The sequence below is a fragment of the Arachis stenosperma genome, chromosome 10 (assembly GCF_014773155.1).
Source record: "Arachis stenosperma cultivar V10309 chromosome 10, arast.V10309.gnm1.PFL2, whole genome shotgun sequence".
Classification (NCBI taxonomy): domain Eukaryota; kingdom Viridiplantae; phylum Streptophyta; class Magnoliopsida; order Fabales; family Fabaceae; genus Arachis; species Arachis stenosperma.
In genome coordinates this window covers 62374956-62393517 of record NC_080386.1, presented here as the reverse complement: position 1 = coordinate 62393517, position 18562 = coordinate 62374956, and the positions used below count along the sequence as shown (strand labels likewise).

At 40.0% G+C, this 18562-nt stretch overlaps 1 non-coding gene across 1 annotated transcript; it reads right to left on the bottom strand.

The window, feature by feature from the left end:
* Positions 1-18084: 18084 nt before the first annotated feature.
* LOC130959000 (small nucleolar RNA R71) lies at positions 18085-18192 on the bottom strand. Its single transcript, XR_009078098.1, has one exon. It is a non-coding gene; the product is annotated as a small nucleolar RNA R71 (small nucleolar RNA).
* Between the last annotated feature and the right edge of the window lie 370 nt (positions 18193-18562).

Here is an 18562-nt window from a genome sequence, read left to right as displayed (position 1 = left end):
GGGAGTCCAATGTCAAGCTAGTGACAATAAAAGAGCGCTTCATGGGAGGCAACCCATGATTTAAGAATTCTGTCTTCTCTTTAATAAGCTATGATTTCCTGAGTATGATTTTGAACTTTCATATTTGATAAATGCATATTTTATTTTAGAGCATAAGTCAGACTTCTAAGTTTGGTGTCCCTTAAGGCACACTTAATTTTTGCTTTTCAAAAGAAAGGGAGCTATTCTTAGAACATATGCGTAATTCTTTTGATGAAGCATATGACCAAACACTAAGTTTGGTGTCTGCATGTGTAACAATGTTCAGAAGATCATTTCCCAATCATGGAATCAAAACCATACAGAAAGGGATCATGCATCAAATTTTTTTTTTTAAAAATACATCAATTGCGAAGAATGGTTTGCATTGCTAAGCCGTCCCCTCAATAAAAGATAAGTTTGGTGTTCACCAACTTTTAGCATCTTTAATTAAGGGACACAATTGACCATAAAAAAATTTAAATAATAAATAATAATAAACAAAACAAAACAATTCTTTTCCTTTAGTACAAATCAATTGCCACGACTACATTAATGTTCTAAGGCTAGTTGTTTTGGTTCATGCAGGAAAAAAAATTAAAACAAACACAAGGAGGGGCCACGGCTAGGATCAGCTATGTGAGGATGGTCACATGTGCCTAGAAGAATGCGCTCATGGGGAAACAGAATTTTCATGCATGCATCATCGAACACCTAAATGCATGCAGCCAATGGGAAGAGGATCCTCGTCAAAGCCTCAACAATGCATGCAGACCGTCCATTTCATGAATCCCTTAGATGAAGGACGAAATCAAGCTCATGATGCCATAGACATGAGCCAGCTACACAGAGCGATAGAAGAGCTATCTCAACAACTCATGCAGACTCAACAAGAGCAAAATCAGGGGTGCCAAGAGAAATATCTAGAGCCCCATCCAGAGTTTAGGGAACAATATCTGAAAGACAAAGAGGAGAGAGAAGCTTGGCAGCGTCAAATGGAGGAGAAGCAAGAGAGATGGTGGTGCACGAAATTGCAATCACACTTTTGCAATCCCGCACAACTAACCAGCAAGTGCACTGGGTCGTCCAAGTAATACCTTACGTGAGTAAGGGTCGATCCCACGGAGATTGTCGGCTTGAAGAAAGCTATGGTTATCTTGTAACTCTTAGTCAGGATATCAAAAATTATCAGGATTGATTGTGAAAAGCAAAAGAACATGAAATAATCACTTGTTTTGCAGTAATGGAGAATAGGTTGAGGTTTTGGAGATGCTCTGTCTTCTGAACCTCTGCTTTCTTATTGTCTTCTTCTTCAAGCACGCAAGACTCCTTCCATGGCAAGCTGTATGCAAGGGTTTCACCGTTGTCAGTGGCTACCTCCCATCCTCTCAGTGGAAATGTTCAACGCACCCTGTCACGGCACGGCTATCCATCTGTCGGTTCTCAATCAGGCCGGAATAGAATCCAGTGATTCTTTTGCGTCTGTTACTAATGCCCCGCCCTCAGGAGTTTGAAGCTCGTCACAGTCATTCAATCATTGAATCCTACTCAGAATACCACAGACAAGGTTTAGACCTTCCGGATTCTCTTGAATGCCGCCATCAATTCTAGCTTATACCACGAAGATTCTGATCAAAGAATCCAAGAGATATCTACTCAATCTAAAGTAGAACGGAGGTGGTTGTCAGGCACGTATTCATAGTTGAGAATATGATGAGTGTCACGGGTCATCACATTCATCCGGGTTAAGAACAAGTGATATCTTAGAACGGAAGCAAGCATGATTGAATAAGAAACAGTAGTAATTGCATTAATCCATCAAGACACAGCAGAGCTCCTCACCCCCAACCATGGGGTTTAGAGACTCATGCCGTGGAAGGTACACAAAGAAACGTGTAAAGTGTCATGAGGTACAGATACAATGTCAAAAGATCCTATTAATAGTGAACTAGTAACCTAGGGTTTACAGAATTGAGTAAATGACAGAAAAATCTACTTCCGGGCCCACTTGGTGTGTGCTTGGGCTGAGCATTGAAGCATTTTCGTGTAGAGACTCTTTCTGGAGTTAAACGCCAGCTTTTATGCCAGTTTGGGCGTTTAACTCCAATTTCTATGCCAGTTCCATCGTTAAACTCTGGGAATTCTAAAGCTGATTTGCAACGCCGGTTTGGGCCATCAAATCTCGGGCAAAGTATGGACTATTATACATTGCGGGAAAGCCCAGGATGTCTACTTTCCAACGCCGTTGAGAGCGCGCCAATTGGGCTTCTGTAGCTCCAAAAAATCCACTTCGAGTGCAGGGAGGTCAGAATCCAACAGCATCTGCAGTCCTTTTCAGCCTCTAAATCAGATTTTTGCTCAGATCCCTCAATTTCAGCCAGAAAATACCTAAAATCACAGAAAAACACACAAACTCATAGTAAAGTCCAGAAAAGTGAATTTTAACTAAAAACTAATAAAAATATACTAAAAACTAACTAAATCATACTAAAAACATACTAAAAACAATGCCAAAAAGCGTATAAATTATCCGCTCATCACAACACCAAACTTAAATTGTTGCTTGTCCCCAAGCAACTGAAAATCAAAATAGAATAAAAAGAAGAGAATATACAATAGACTCCAAAATACCAAAGAAACATAGTTCCAATTAGATGAGCGGGACTAGTAGCTTTTTGCTTCCGAACAGTTTTGGCACCTCGCTTTATCCTTTGAGGTTCAGAATGATTGGCATCCATAGGAACTCAGAATTCAGATAGTGTTATTGATTCTCCTAGTTAGGTATGATGATTCTTGAACACAGCTACTTTATGAGTCTTGGCCATGGCCCAAAGCACTCTGTCTTCCAGTATTACCACCGGATACATACATGCCACAGACACATAATTGGGTGAACCTTTTCAGATTGTGACTCAGCTTTGCTAGAGTCCCCAATTAGAGGTGTCCAGGGTTCTTAAGCACACTCTTTTTACCTTGGATCACGACTTTAACCGCTCAGTCTCAAGTTTTCACTTGGACACCTTCACGCCACAAGCACATGGTTAGGGACAGCATGGTTTAGCCGCTTAGGCCAGGATGTTATTCCTGTAGGCCCTCTTATCCACTGATGCTCAAAGCCTTGGATCCTTTTTATTACCCTTGCCTTTTGGTTTAAAGGGCTATTGGCTTCTTCTGCTTGCTCTTTCTTTTTCTCTTTTCTATTCCACTTTTTTTTTTTTTTAAACACACTGCTTTTTCTTGCTTCAAGAATATTTTTATGATTTTTCAGATCCTCAATAACAGTTCTCCTTTTCCATCATTCTTTCAAGAGCCAACAATTTTAACATTCTTAAAACAACAAATTCAAAAGACATATGCACTGTTCAAGCATTCATTCAGAAAACAAAAAGTATTGTCACCACATCAAACTAATTCAACTAGTTTCAGAGATGAATTCGAAATCCTGTACTTCTTGTTCTTTTGTGATTAAAGCATTTTTTATTTAAGAGAGGTGATGGATTCATAGGACATTCATAGCTTTAAGGCATAGACACTAAGATACTAATGATCATGTAATAAGACACAAACATAGATAAACATAAGCATAAAAATTCGAAAAATAGAAAATAAAGAACAAGGAGATTAAAGAACGGGTCCACCTTAGTGATGGCGGCTTGTTCTTCCTCTTGAAGATCTTATGGAGTGCTTGAGCTCCTCAATGTCTCTTCCTTGCCTTTGCTGCTCCTCTCTCATGATTCTATGATCTTCTTTAATTTCATGGAGGAGGATGAAATGTTCTTGGTACTCCACCCTTAGTTGTCCCATGTTGGAACTCAATTCTCCTAGGGAGGTGTTGATTCGCTCCCAATAGTTTTGTGGAGAAAAGTGCATCCCTTGAGATGAATCTCTCCATCTCCCATGGCTCGGAGGTGGAAGCTTTTGCCTTCCCTTTCCTCTTTCTAGAGGTTTCTCCGGCCTTAGGTGCCATAAATGGTTATGGAGAAACAAAAAGTAACGCTTTTACCACACCAAACTTAGAAGGTTTGCTCGTCCTCGAGCAAAAGAAGAAAGAAGAGAGAGAGTGGTGGGGTATGTGGGGATCCTGTAGGGTCCACAGATCCTGAGGTGTCAAGGATAATTCATCCCTGCACCAAGTGGCGAGCAAAAATGCTCCTACTACCAATCCTGGCGTTAAACGCCGGGCTGGTGCCCATTTCTGGCGTTTAACGCCAGCTTGGTGCCCATTCCTGGCGTTTAACGCCAGTCTGGTGCCCCTTTCTGGCGTTAAACGCCCAGAATGGTGCCAGACTGGGCGTTAAATGCCCATTTGCTGCCCTTACTGGCGTTTAAACGCCAGCAAGGTTTTCCTCCAGGGTGAGCTATTTTTCTTTCTGTTTTTTCATTCTGTTTCTGCTTTTTCAATTGATTTTGTGACTTTCCATGATCATCAACCTATAGAAAACATAAAATAACAAAGGAAAATAATAAATATAACATTTGGTTGCCTCCCAACAAGCGCTTCTTTAATGTCAGTAGCTTGACAGTGGGCTCTCATGGAGCCTCACAGATGTTCAGAGCAATGTTGGAACCTATCCAACACCAAACTTAGAGTTTGGTTGTGACCTCCCAACACCAAACTTAGAGTTTGACTGTGGAGGCTCTATTTGACTCTGTTTTGAGAGAAGCTCTTCATGCTTCCACTCCATGGTTACAGAAGGAGAACCTTGAGTCTTATAGTTTGCACTGTCTGTAAGCCATGGAGCTTCTTGAATAGCAAACAATTGCTCATCCGGAAAGGCTTCAGAGATCTCAGTAGGAGGGAAAGATGCTCCTACTACTGGTTCTATCCGGGACAGGTGATCAGCTACTTGATTCTCTGTCCCTTTTCTGTCTCTTATTTCTATATCAAACTCCTGCAGAAGCAACACCCATCTTATGAGCCTGGGTTTTGAATCCTGCTTTGTGAGTAGATATTTAAGAGCAGCATGGTCAGTGTACACAATCACTTTTGATCCTACTAAATAAGATCTGAACTTGTCAAGGGCATAAACCACTACAAGTAACTCCTTTTCTGTGGTTGTGTAGTTCTTCTGTGCATCATTTAGAATACGGCTGCCGTAATAAATGACGTGCAGAAGCTTACCATGCCTTTGTCCCAAAACTGCACCAATGGCATGGTCACTGGCATCACACATTAGTTCAAATGGTAATGTCCAGTTTGGTGCAGAGATGACTGGTGCTGTGACCAGCTTAGCTTTCAGAGTCTCAAACGCCTGCAGACACTCATTATCAAAGATAAATGGAGTGTCAGCAGCTAGCAGATTACTTAGAGGTTTGGCAATTTTTGAAAAATCCTTTATAAACCTTCTGTAGAATCCTGCATGCCCCAGAAAGCTTCTGATTGCCTTAACATTGGCAGGTGGTGGTAATTTTTCATGATCCACCTCTATTCCTTTGTTCGAAATTTTATGCCCAAGGACAATTCCTTCAGTCACCATAAAGTGACATTTTTCCCAGTTTAAAACTAGGTTGGTCTCTTGGCATCTTTTCAGAACAAGTGCTAGATGGTTAAGGCAGGAGCTGAATGAGTCTCCAAATATTGAAAAGTCATCCATGAAGACTTCCAAAAATTTCTCTACCATATCTGAGAAGATAGAGAGCATGCACCTCTGAAAGGTTGCAGGTGCATTGCACAGACCAAAAGGCATCCTTCTGTAGGCAAATACTCCAGAAGGACATGTAAATGCTGTTTTCTCTTGGTCTTGAGGATCTACTGCAATTTGGTTGTAACCTGAATAGCCATCCAAAAAGCAGTAATATTCATGACCTGCCAGTCTCTCTAGCATCTGGTCTATGAATGGTAAAGGAAAATGATCCTTTATGGGGACTGTATTGAGCCTTCTGTAGTCAATACACATGCGCCACCCTGTAACTGTTCTTGTAGGAACTAGTTCATTCTTTTCATTATGAACCACTGTCATGCCTCCCATCTTAGGGACAACGTGGACAGGGCTCACCCAGGGGCTATCAGAAATAGGATAAATAATCCCAGCCTCTAGTAACTTAGTGACCTCTTTCTGCACCACTTCCTTCATGGCTGGATTTAGCCGCCTTTGTGGTTGAACCACTGGCTTAGCATCATCCTCCAATAGGATCTTGTGCATGCATCTTGCTGGGCTAATGCCCTTAAGATCACTTATGGACCACCCAAGAGCTGTCTTGTGTGTCCTTAGCACTTGAATTAGTGCTTCCTCTTCCTGTGGATTTAGAGCAGAGCTTATGATCACTGGAAAAGTGTCACCTTCTCCCAGAAATGCATATTTCAGGGATGGTGGTAGTGGCTTGAGCTCTGGTTTAGGAGGCTTATCTTCTTCCTGAGGAATTTTCAGAATTTCTTTTATTTCCTTTAGTTCCTCCAGATCAGGCTGAACATCTTTAAAGATGTCATCTAGCTCTGATTCAAGATTTTCAGTCATATTGACCTCCTCCACCAAAGAGTCAATAATATCAGTGCTCATGCAGTCATTTGATGTATCTGGATGCTGCATAGCTTTGACAACATTCAACTTGAACTCATCCTCATTGACTCTCAGGGTTATTTCCCCTTTTTGTACATCAATGAGAGTTCGTCCAGTTACTAGGAAAGGTCTTCCTAGAATGAGAGTTGCACTCTTGTGCTCCTCCATTTCCAGCACTACAAAGTCAGTTGGAAAGGCAAATGGCCCAACCTTGACAATCATGTCCTCAATTATGCCTGATGGATATTTAATGGAGCCATCAGCAAGTTGGAGGCATATCCGGGTTGGTTTGACTTCTTCAGTCAACCCAAGCTTTCTGATAGTGGATGCAGGTATTAGATTGATGCTTGCTCCAAGGTCACACAGGGCTGTCTTAGTGCAAGCACCTTCTAATGTGCATGGTATCATAAAGCTTCCTGGATCTTGAAGCTTTTTTGGTAAGCTTTTCAGAATGACTGCACTGCATTCTTCAGTGAGAAATACTTTTTCAGTTTCTCTCCAATCCTTCTTATGACTTAAGATCTCTTTCATGAACTTAGCATAAGAAGGTATTTGCTCAAGTGCCTCTGCAAGCGGAATCTTTATTTCAAGAGTCCTTAGGTAGTCTGCAAAGCGGGCAAATTGCTTATCCTGCTCCGCTTGGCGGAGTTTCTGAGGATAAGGCATCTTGGCTTTATATTCTTCAACCTTAGTTGCTGCAGGTTTATTCCTTACAGAAGTGGTTGGAGAAGCCTTTTTAGAGGGGTTACTATCAGCACTCTCAGGTGTCTGATTCCCTATTGGCGTTTGAACGCCAGGATTGGGTGGAAAATGGGCGTTTAACGCCAACTTTTCCCCCTTTTCTGGCGTTTGAACGCCAGAACTGGGTAGGGAATGGGCGTTTAACGCCAGCTTTCCCCCCTTTTCTGGCGTTTGAACGCCAAGAGTATTCCTCTCTGGGCTCTTACTGTCCTCAGAGGGATTTTGGATAGTAATTTGGCTATCCTCTGTCAATTGTTCCTTATTTGGCTTTTTGCTACTTTGAGCAGTGTTATTCAATGTCTTCCCACTCCTCAGTTAAACTGCTTGACATTCTTCTGTTATCTGGTTAGATATCTACTGTTTTGCTTGATTCAACTGCAGTTCTATGTTGTTGTTAGCAATTTTAGTTTCATGGAGCATCTCTTTAAATTCTGCTAACTGTTTTGTCATCAGGTGTAATTGTTGATTAAGCTCTATCATCTGTTCTTGAGGATTAGGATCAGTGGCTACTGCCAAGACTTCCTCTTTTGGAGAGAACTCATTGCTAGAATACAAATATTGATTTCTAGCAACAGTGTCTATAAGCTCTTGAGCCTCTTCAATTGTCTTCCTCATGTGTATAGATCCACCAGCTGAGTGGTCTAAAGACATCTGAGCTTTTTCTGTAAGCCCATAGTAGAAGATGTCTAACTGCACCCACTCTGAAAACATTTCAGAGGGGCATTTTCTTAGCATACCTCTGTACCTCTCCCAGGCATTATAAAGGGATTCATTATCCTCTTGTTTAAAGCCTTGGATGTCCAGCCTTAGCTGTGTCATCCTCCTTGGAGGGTAGAAGTGATTCAGGAATTTGTCTGATAACTGTTTCCATGTCTTTATGCTTGCTGTAGGTTGGTTATTCAACCACCTCTTAGCTTGATCTTTTACAGCAAATGGAAACAGTAATAGTCTGTAGACATCCTGATCCACCTCTTTATCACGTACTGTGTCAGCAATTTGTAAGAACTGTGCCAGAAACTCAGTAGGTTCTTCCTGTGGAAGACCGGAATACTGTCAATTTTGCTGCACTATGATAATGAGTTGAGGATTTAGCTCAAAGCTGCTTGCTTTGATGGGAGGTGTACAGATGCTACTCCCATATGCAGTTGTAATGGGGTTAGCATATGACCCCAGAGTCCTTCTGGACTGCTCAATTCCACTTAGGTCCATGATGGATAAAGGGAATATGATATGGCTTGCAAGTAGATAAATATTATTATATTTTTTTTGACCGAAAATAATAAAATAAAATGAATGGAAAATAAAATCAAATTTCGAAAACTAAAAGAAAATAAGATCAAAGCAAATTGAAAACTGAATCAATTAGTCAATTAAAAAGATTTTGAAAAAGATTTGATTTTTGAAATGAGGAGAGAGAAAAACAACAAAATGACACCAAACTTAAAATTTTTAGAAAATCAAACACTAATTTTCGAAAATTTTTAAGGGGGAAACACAAAGAGGACACCAAACTTAGAATTTTTAAGGATCAAAAAGGGACTAGGGACATGCAAATTCGAAAATTAAAAGAAAAGCAAAAGCATGCAATTGACACCAAACTTAAAATATGAAACTAGACTCAACTAAAAGACTCTAAACCAACAAAAATAAAACAGTCCTAATCTAAGCAACAAGATAAGCCGTCAGTTGTCCAAACTCGAACAATCCCCGGCAACGGCGCCAAAACTTGGTGCACGAAATTGCAATCACACTTTGCAATCCCGCACAACTAACCAGCAAGTGCACTGGGTCGTCCAAGTAATACCTTACGTGAGTAAGGGTCGATCCCACGGAGATTGTCGGCTTGAAGCAAGCTATGGTTATCTTGTAACTCTTAGTCAGGATATCAAAAATTATCAGGATTGATTGTGAAAAGCAAAAGAACATGAAATAATTACTTGTTTTGCAGTAATGGAGAATAGGTTGAGGTTTTGGAGATGCTCTGTCTTCTGAACCTCTGCTTTCCTACTGTCTTCTTCTTCAAGCACGCAAGACTCCTTCCATGGCAAGCTGTATGCAAGGGTTTCACCGTTGTCAGTGGCTACCTCCCATCCTCTCAGTGGAAATGTTCAACGCACCCTGTCACGGCACGGCTATCCATCTGTCGGTTCTCAATCAGGCCGGAATAGAATCCAGTGATTCTTTTGCGTCTGTCACTAACGCCCCGCCCTCAGGAGTTTGAAGCTCGTCACAGTCATTCAATCATTGAATCCTACTCAGAATACCACAGACAGGGTTTAGACCTTCCGGATTCTCTTGAATGCCGCCATCAATTCTAGCTTATACCACGAAGATTCTGATCAAAGAATCCAAGAGATATCTACTCAATCTAAAGTAGAACGGAGGTGGTTGTCAGGCACGCGTTCATAGTTGAGAATATGATGAGTGTCACGGGTCATCACATTCATCCGGGTTAAGAACAAGTGATATCTTAGAACGGAAGCAAGCATGATTGAATAAGAAACAGTAGTAATTGCATTAATCCATCAAGACACAGCAGAGCTCCTCACCCCCAACCATGGGGTTTAGAGACTCATGCCGTGGAAGGTACACAAAGAAACGTGTAAAGTGTCATGAGGTACAGATACAATGTCAAAAGATCCTATTAATAGTGAACTAGTAACCTAGGGTTTACAGAATTGAGTAAATGACAGAAAAATCCACTTCCGGGCCCACTTGGTGTGTGCTTGGGCTGAACATTGAAGCATTTTCGTGTAGAGACTCTTTCTGGAGTTAAACGCCAGCTTTTATGCCAGTTTGGGCGTTTAACTCCAATTTCTATGCCAGTTCCATCGTTAAACGCTGGGAATTCTGAAGCTGATTTGCAACGCCGGTTTGGGCCATCAAATCTCGGGCAAAGTATGGACTATTATACATTGATGGAAAGCCCAGGATGTCTACTTTCCAACGCCGTTGAGAGCGCGCCAATTGGGCTTCTGTAGCTCCAGAAAATCCACTTCGAGTGCAGGGAGGTCAGAATCCAACAGCATCTGCAGTCCTTTTCAGCCTCTAAATCAGATTTTTGCTCAGATCCCTCAATTTCAGCCAGAAAATACCTGAAATCACAGAAAAACACACAAACTCATAGTAAAGTCCAGAAAAGTGAATTTTAACTAAAAACTAATAAAAATATACTAAAAACTAACTAAATCATACTAAAAACATACTAAAAATAATGCCAAAAAGCGTATAAATTATCCGCTCATCAGATGGCAACAGCAAATGATGACTCAGCAGCAAGAATTTCAAGCACAGATTCTTGAAGGACAAAAAGAGCAATACAAAGAATTCAAAGAATCATATGATAAGCTGTATTTTAGTCAAGCTAAAGCAGGGGAATACAGTCACAACTTGTATCAATGGAAGAATATTCATCACACCATGGGAGAAGTGAGATATGCACAAAGAATGGAGAATGATGAAAACATGCAAGCAAGGTTGGAGTACTTGACCCATAATTTGCCAACACTCAATCCTCAGATCAAGCCATTTGAGCAATGCCCTGAATTTGAAGCCAAGCAACAAGCAAGGTCTCGTCACTATACGGAGGCAACCTTTAAAAGATTGGAAGATGTTGGGCTCTCAGGACTCTTAGATTCTGTCTGGGGTAGAAGATGTCCTGGTGAAGAGATCCGAGATTATTCCAAGCTAGGGAAGAGAAAGAAGAAAAAAGGAGAATCAAGCAGCAGCCACGACCAATAGAAGGTGACAAAGTTCTTTCATTCCCCTTCTTTCACTCTTCTAATAAGGAGAAGCATGTCTGAAACATGATATGCCTCCACTGTTTATTTCCTTTTTATTTCTTTTTCTTGTACTTTCTGTTATTCAATAAGTAGCTAGAGAAATGATTTACATAATGCTTGTCATTCATCACTTAGCTTTAATTTTGTTTTGTTTCCCATATGCTTGAATAAAAGAGATTTAGTTTGAATTGAAAAGTGAAATATCCAATGTTGCATAAGTAGAATGGAAGTTAATGGTGGTATATATGTTTGATTAAATGTATAACTCATGAAATAATTGTTGCATAATCTCATTCTCATTCAAGTGTGAGTTAGCTTGCTGTTATCAAGACACTTACCAATAAAGAAAAGCCCTTGAGAACAAAAACAGAAAGAAAAGGAAGAAGAAAAAGCCAAAGTGGCAAGAAAAGCAAAAAAATAAAGGTTGGACACCAATAGCTTGGACCTTAGGACATATGCCTGTGGTGTTCTTGTACTAAGATATGCTTGGATGAGTAAATTCTAAGGGGTATTTTAAAACCCGGTCACTTAGATCAACTGATTTGGGATGGCCAATTGAAAGTCCACAATAAAGAGCAACTTAGCTACAGAACATTTAGTTATCCAAAGAGATGCTGGGCATCAATGATCCTAGGAAGAATTAGTGAGCCATGTGTCTGTGGTGGAAAGATGTTGAGTAAAAGAAAGAAAAAAATAAAGCCAAAGGCTATTACTGCAACATTAGACACCAAACCCCCAAAAGAATAAGCTTGTTAAGCATTATAAGAAAGAAAAGTTAGCAAGGGAGTAATTAAATAAGTGAGTCTTATAACAGCAAGTTTAGCAAGCCTTTGATGAAAAATGTATACTATGTAACAGCAAACAAAAACTTGAGTTATCATTGTCTGCATGAAGACCCCAAAAATTAAGTTCTGCTATATGCCTAATAAGGATATGTGTTATTTTCTTGTTCATTTCAATTTCTCTTAGTTTTGATGCTTGCTTGGGGACAAGCAAGATTTAAGTTTGGTGTTGTGATGACAAGTCATCATATACCCATTTTTCAAGCTAATTTTACTTGTTTTGTTAGTCTTTATGCACTTTCTTGCATCCTAAGTAATTGATTTGGAGTGAAAATACATAACTTCTTTAAATCAAACAACCACCATGAAATTAATGTTAACTCATGAGGTTTAAGCTAAATTTAATTGATTTTTAATTGATTTATAAGCCTTGTGAATTTAGTGATACTTGGAGTGGTTGTTTTGGTTTATTGTAGGTGAAGAAAAGAAGAAAAGAGAAAAGCTTGGCCTAAGAAAGCGTGGCCCAAGGAGAAGAAAACATGGTCAAAGGAAGGAGAAGTGTGGCGCATAATGGAGGAAGCAAGAATTGCCCTCCACAAGGGCACACTGCCCTCTAGGAGGGCAACATAAGGGAGCAAGCCAAGAAGAGGCAACTCTGCCCTGCCCACGACAAGGGCAGAGCACAAAATGGTGCCTTGGATCAAAGGAAGGAAAAACCTTGCCCTGCCCTCCACAAAGGCAGTATCGGGCTCTCAAAAAGGAAAAATTCAAAGAAAAAGCCCACCATTGCTTACCACAAGAGTCGAACACGGAACCATGAGGAAACAAGAAACTAAGTCTCACTTTGGTGCCAAGAATATCAAAGAAAAGAAGTAGCGTGTGCGTCACTCAAGGATCGAACACGGGGCTTAAATTTGGAAACACTGCCCTGCCCTCCGCGAGGGCAGGGCAGCATTTTGTTGTGGCGCACCAAGGCACCATTCTGGCGCACCAAGGAGGCTTCGGCAGCATCAATCTGGCGCACAGGCATCAAGAATGGTGCACCAGAAATTTCTGCCCTGCCCTCCGCGAGGGCAGGGCAGCATCCTGCGCACCAAGCTCGCACCACGCGCACGCACCATGGGCCAGCCGCATCAATTTTCTGCCCTGCCCTCCGCAAGGGCAGGGCAGCCTCCTGGAAGCAATTTTTCATGGGCCAAAAATTAAATTAAAAATCCAATTTAATTCAATTCTTTACCAAATCAAAAGCCCATCCAAATCCCAAGATCCAAGAATAGAAAGTGTATAAATAGGAGTTAATTTGATATAATTAGGACTTTTACAATTTACCTTTTACTTGACTTTTGAATTTTGCACTTTCTTTGGAGCTTTGAATTTTGCAACTTCTCTTGGTGACTTCACTGAGATTTCAGAGAATTGGGGAGGAGAATTGATCTCTCTTCTTCCTCATTCTTGCTTGGGCACTTTTACTTTTCTTGTTTTGAGTTTTGGGTGTGAAGAATTGAGGAAATTCTGTCTCAATCTCCATTCAAAATCTCTTTAATTCCTTTATGCACAATTGATTTCAATTTCAATTTCCTTTACTGCTTCTTCTTCAATTTCTTGTCAATTGCTTTGAGAGCTTGGATCTGGGAAGGCAATTGAGATCTAGGCTTTGCTACCTAGTCTCTGGAGTCCTGAGATCCAAATTTCCTTTTGGTTCTTCTATGAACCTTTGCTGCAATTAATTTCCTTACTGTTTGAGCTCTAATTGCTTTCAATTTAATCTCTGCTTTATTAATTGTTGCAATTCAGTTCCTCTTTGCTTAGATTCTGAGATCCCATTCCTCAAATCCCTTTTACATTCAAGCAATTTATATTCCTTGCATTTTAAGTTACTGCAATTTACATTTCTTGCACTTTAAGTTTCAGTCATTTAATTTCTTGTTCTTTAAGATTCTGCAAGTTTACTTTCCTGCTCTTTAATTTATTGCAATTCTCCCCTCTCCCTTTACATTCCAAGCAATTTAGCTTATGTTAAACATAGACCACTCAACTAAAACTTAATTCGCTTGACTAAACCAACCACTAAACTAAAATTGCTCAATCCTTCAATCCCTATGGGAACGACCTCACTCATGTAAGTTATTATTACTTGATGCGGCCCGGTACACTTGCCGATGAGTTTTGTGTCGGATCGTTTTCCGCACATCATTAGGGAGGAAAGTGCACACCTTCCAAGGCATATTCCATATGAAGACTTGGATGGGATAGAGAAAGAATTGAGTTCCCTTGGAGATGAAGATCAAGCATCAAGTCTTAGTGGTGAAGAATCCTTTGAGCATGAAGAACCTTCTCCGGTTGGATTTGAAAGCGTTGTGGAGGTAAATTTTTTTCACCCTCCCTATTATGATTTGAGTAAAGGAAAAGGTTTTGATAAAATTTTTGAACAAAGGATTGAGATTAAGAGATTGATGAGCGGATAATTTGTACCCTTTTTGGCATTGACTTTAGTATGTTTTTGGTAGTTTTAGTTGAGTTCTTAGTATATTTTTATTAGTTTTTAGTTAAAATTCACTTTTCTGGACTTTACTATGAGTTTGTGTGTTTTTCTGTGATTTCAGGTATTTTCTGGCTGAAATTGAGGGACCTGAGCAAAAATCTGATTCAGAGACTGAAAAGGACTGCAGATGCTGTTGGATTCTGACCTCCCTGCACTCGAAGTGGATTTTCTGGAGCTACAGAAGCCAAATTGGCGCTCTCTCAACGGCGTTGGAAAGTAGACATTCTGGGCTTTCCCGCAATATATGATAGTTCATACTTTGCCCAAGATATGATGGCCCAAACCAGCGTTCAAAGTCACCCTCAGAATTCCCAGCGTTAAACGCCGGAACTGGCACCAAAATGGGAGTTAAACTCCCAAACTGGCACAAAAGCTGGCGTTTAACTCCAAGGAGAGTCTCTGCACGAAAATGCTTCAGTGCTCAGCCCAAGCACACACCATGTGGGCCCGGAAGTGGATTTTTATGTCATTTACTCAGCTTTGTACACCTTAGGCTACTAGTTTTCTATAAGTAGGACCTTTTACTATTGTATTAGACATCATCTGATCTTTGGAACCTTTTTCTTTAGATCTTTTGATCACTTTGGGAGGCTGGCCTCACGGCCATGCCTAGACCTTGTTCTTATGTATTTTCAACGGTGGAGTTTCTACACACCATAGATTAAGGTGTGGAGCTCTGCTGTACCTCGAGTATTAATGCAATTACTATTGTTCTTCTATTCAATTCCGCTTGTTCTTTGTCCAAGATATCACTTGTTCTTCAACTTGATGAATGTGATGATCCGTGACACTCATCATCATTCTCACTTATGAACAAGGTGACTGACAACCACTCTGTTCTACAAGCAACAAGGCTCTAGTGTTTATCTCTTGGATTCCTGATACACGATGCATGGTTGATCGCCTGACAACCGAGTGCTCGCCTGACAAACGAGCCAGCCATTCCGTGAGATCAGAGTCTTCGTGGTATAGGCGAGAACTGATGGCGGCGTTCAAGAGAATCCGGAAGGTCTAACCTTGTCTGTGGTATTCTGAGTAGGATTCAATGATTGAATGACTGTGACGTGCTTCAAACTCCTAGCAGGCGGGGCGTTAGTGACAGACGCAAAAGAATCACTGGATTCTATTCCGGCCTGACCGAGAACCGACAGCTGATTAGCCATATGCTGTGACAGAGCATAGGAACATTTTCACTGAGAGGATGGGAGGTAGCCACTGACAACGGTGAAACCCTTGCATAAGCTTGCCATGGAAAGGAGTAGGAAGGATTGGATGAAGACAGTAGGAAAGCAGAGAGACGGAAGGGAAAGCATCTTCATACGCTTATCTGAAGCTCTCACCAATGATATACATAAGTATCTCTATCTTTATCTTTATGTTTTATTCATTCATCTTCTATACCATTTGAGTCTGCCTGACTAAGATTTACAAGGTGACCATAGCTTGCTTCATACCAACAATCTCCGTGGGATCGACCCTTACTCGCGTAAGGTTTATTACTTGGACGACCCAGTGCACTTGCTGGTTAGTTGTGCGAAGTTGTGTTTATGCCATGGTATTGAGCACCAAGTCTTTGGAGCCATTACTAGGGATTATTTGAGTTGTAGTGATCACAATTTCGTGCACCAAGTTTTTGGCGCCGTTGCCGGGGATTGTTTTGTGTATGGACAACTGACGGTTCATCTTGTTGCTTAGATTAGGTATTTTTCTTCAGAGTTCTTAAGAATGAATTCTAGTGTTTCAAGGTGATGTTCTTATCATCACCAAAGCTGATTGATTCTCATCAATTTAGCTCTTGAATGCAATGTCCTGCTGAAGCTTGGCCGGCCATGTCTAATTTCTTTAGACTAAAGCTTTAGACTAACATTTCATGATTCCTGGAATTCTCATTAAGAATTTTGATACCTTTATTTTCTTTTTCTACATAATTTTCGAAAAAAAAAACACAAAAAAATTATAAAATCATAAAATCCAAAAATATTTCTTGTTTGAGCCTAGAGTCTCATCTTAAGTTTAGTGTCAATTGCATGTTTCTGTTCTTATTGCATTCATGCATGTGTCTTCATTGATCTTCAAGTTGTTCTTGATGATTTCCTTGTTTTGATCTTTGAATTTTATTGACTTGAGTGTTTTGTTGTTTCTCATATGCATTCTCATTTTGTTAGTGTCAGTAGTAAACAAACTGCTAAGTTTGGTGTCTTGCATGCATTGTTATTTGATTTTAGTTGCATTTTGATTATTCCTCATCATTAAAAATCCAAAAATATTTTTAATTTGTGTCTTTTCAAGTCAATAATACAGAGAATTGAAGATTCAGAACATACAGCAGAGGAATTATACAGAAAAAGCTGGGCGTTCAAAACGCCCAGTGAAGAAGGACAGACTGGCGTTTAAACGCCAGCCAGGGTACCTGGTTGGGCGTTTAACGCCCAAAAAGGTAGCATTTTGGGCGTTAAACGCCAGAATGGATACCATTCTGGGCGTTTAACGCCAGGATGGCACAAGAGGGAAGATTTTGTTTTCAAATCAAATTTTTTCAAGTTTTCAAGGTTTTTCAAAAACAAATCTTTTTCAAATCATATCTTTTCAATCAAATGTTTTCAAAATCAATTTCTTGCCTTTTTCAAAGATACTTGCTAACAATTAATGATTTGATTGAACATCTCAAGTTTGTTGCCTTTTCTGTTGAGAGAGGTTTAATGTTTGAATCATATCTTTTCTTGTTAGGCAAGTCATTAGCTTTTAAAATCAAATCTTTTTAAATTGTTTTCAAATCATATCTTTTCAATCATATCTTTTAAAACCATAACTTTTCAATCAAATCTTTTTAATCACATCTTTTTCAAAATAGTTTTCAATCATATCTTTTTATTTCTAATTTCAAAATCTTTTTCAAAAATCATTTGATTTCTTTCCCACTCTTGGTTTTCGAAAATCAATCAAGGTTTTTCAAAATATTTTCAAACCTTTTCACTTAATTTTCGAAAATTTCTTCCCCTCTTCTCACATCCTTCTATTTATGGAGTATCACTCCTTCTTAATGCACAATTCGAACTCTATCTGATCAAGTTCGAATTCTTCTACCTCTTTCTTCTATTTTTCTTTTCCTCTGACACCTAAAGGAATCTCTATACTGTGACATAGAGGATTCCACATTTTCTTGTTCTCTTCTCTTTCATATGAGCAGGAGTAGAAACAAAGGCATTCTTGTTGAAGCTGACCCTGAACCTGAAAGGACCTTGAAGCGAAAGCTAAGAGAAGCTAAAGCACAACTCTCTGTAGAGGACCGGACCGAATTCTTCAAAGAAAAAGAAGACATGACAGCCGAAAACAACAACAATGCAAACAATGCAAGGAAGGTGCTAGGTGACTTTACTGCACCTACTCCCGACTTCTATGGGAGAAGCATCTCTATCCCTGCCATTAGAGCAAACAACTTTGAGCTTAAGCCTCAATTAGTTTCTCTAATGCAACAGAATTGCAAGTTCCATGGACTTCCATTGGAAGATCCTCATCAGTTCTTAGCTGAATTCTTGCAAATCTGTGACACTGTCAAGACTAATGGGGTTGACCCTGAGGTCTACAGACTTATGCTATTCTCTTTTGCTGTAAGAGACAGAGCTAGGATATGGTTGGACTCATAACCTAAAGAAAGCCTGGACTCTTGGGAAAAGCTAGTCAATGCCTTCTTGGCAAAGTTCTTTCCACCTCAAAAATTGAGTAAGCTTAGAGTGGAAGTCCAAACCTTCAGACAAAAGGATGGAGAATCCCTCTATGATGCTTGGGAAAGATACAAACAATTGATCAGAAAATGTCCTTCTGACATGCTTTCTGAATGGAGCATCATAGGTATTTTCTATGATGGTCTCTCTGAACTATCCAAGATGTCTTTGGATAGCTCTGCTGGAGGATCTCTTCATCTGAAGAAGACGCCTACAGAAGCTCAAGAGCTAATTGAAATGGTTGCAAATAACCAATTCATGTACACTTCTGAGAGAAATCCTGTGAATAATGGGATTAATCAGAAGAAAGGAGTTCTTGAGATTGACACTCTGAATGCCATTTTGGCTCAGAATAAGAAGCTTCATCCGAAGAAGAAGCTTATGATCCTGAGAACCCTTCAATGGAATAGGTGAATTACCTAGGAGAACCCTATGGAAACACCTATAATTCTTCATGGAGAAATCACCCAAATTTCTC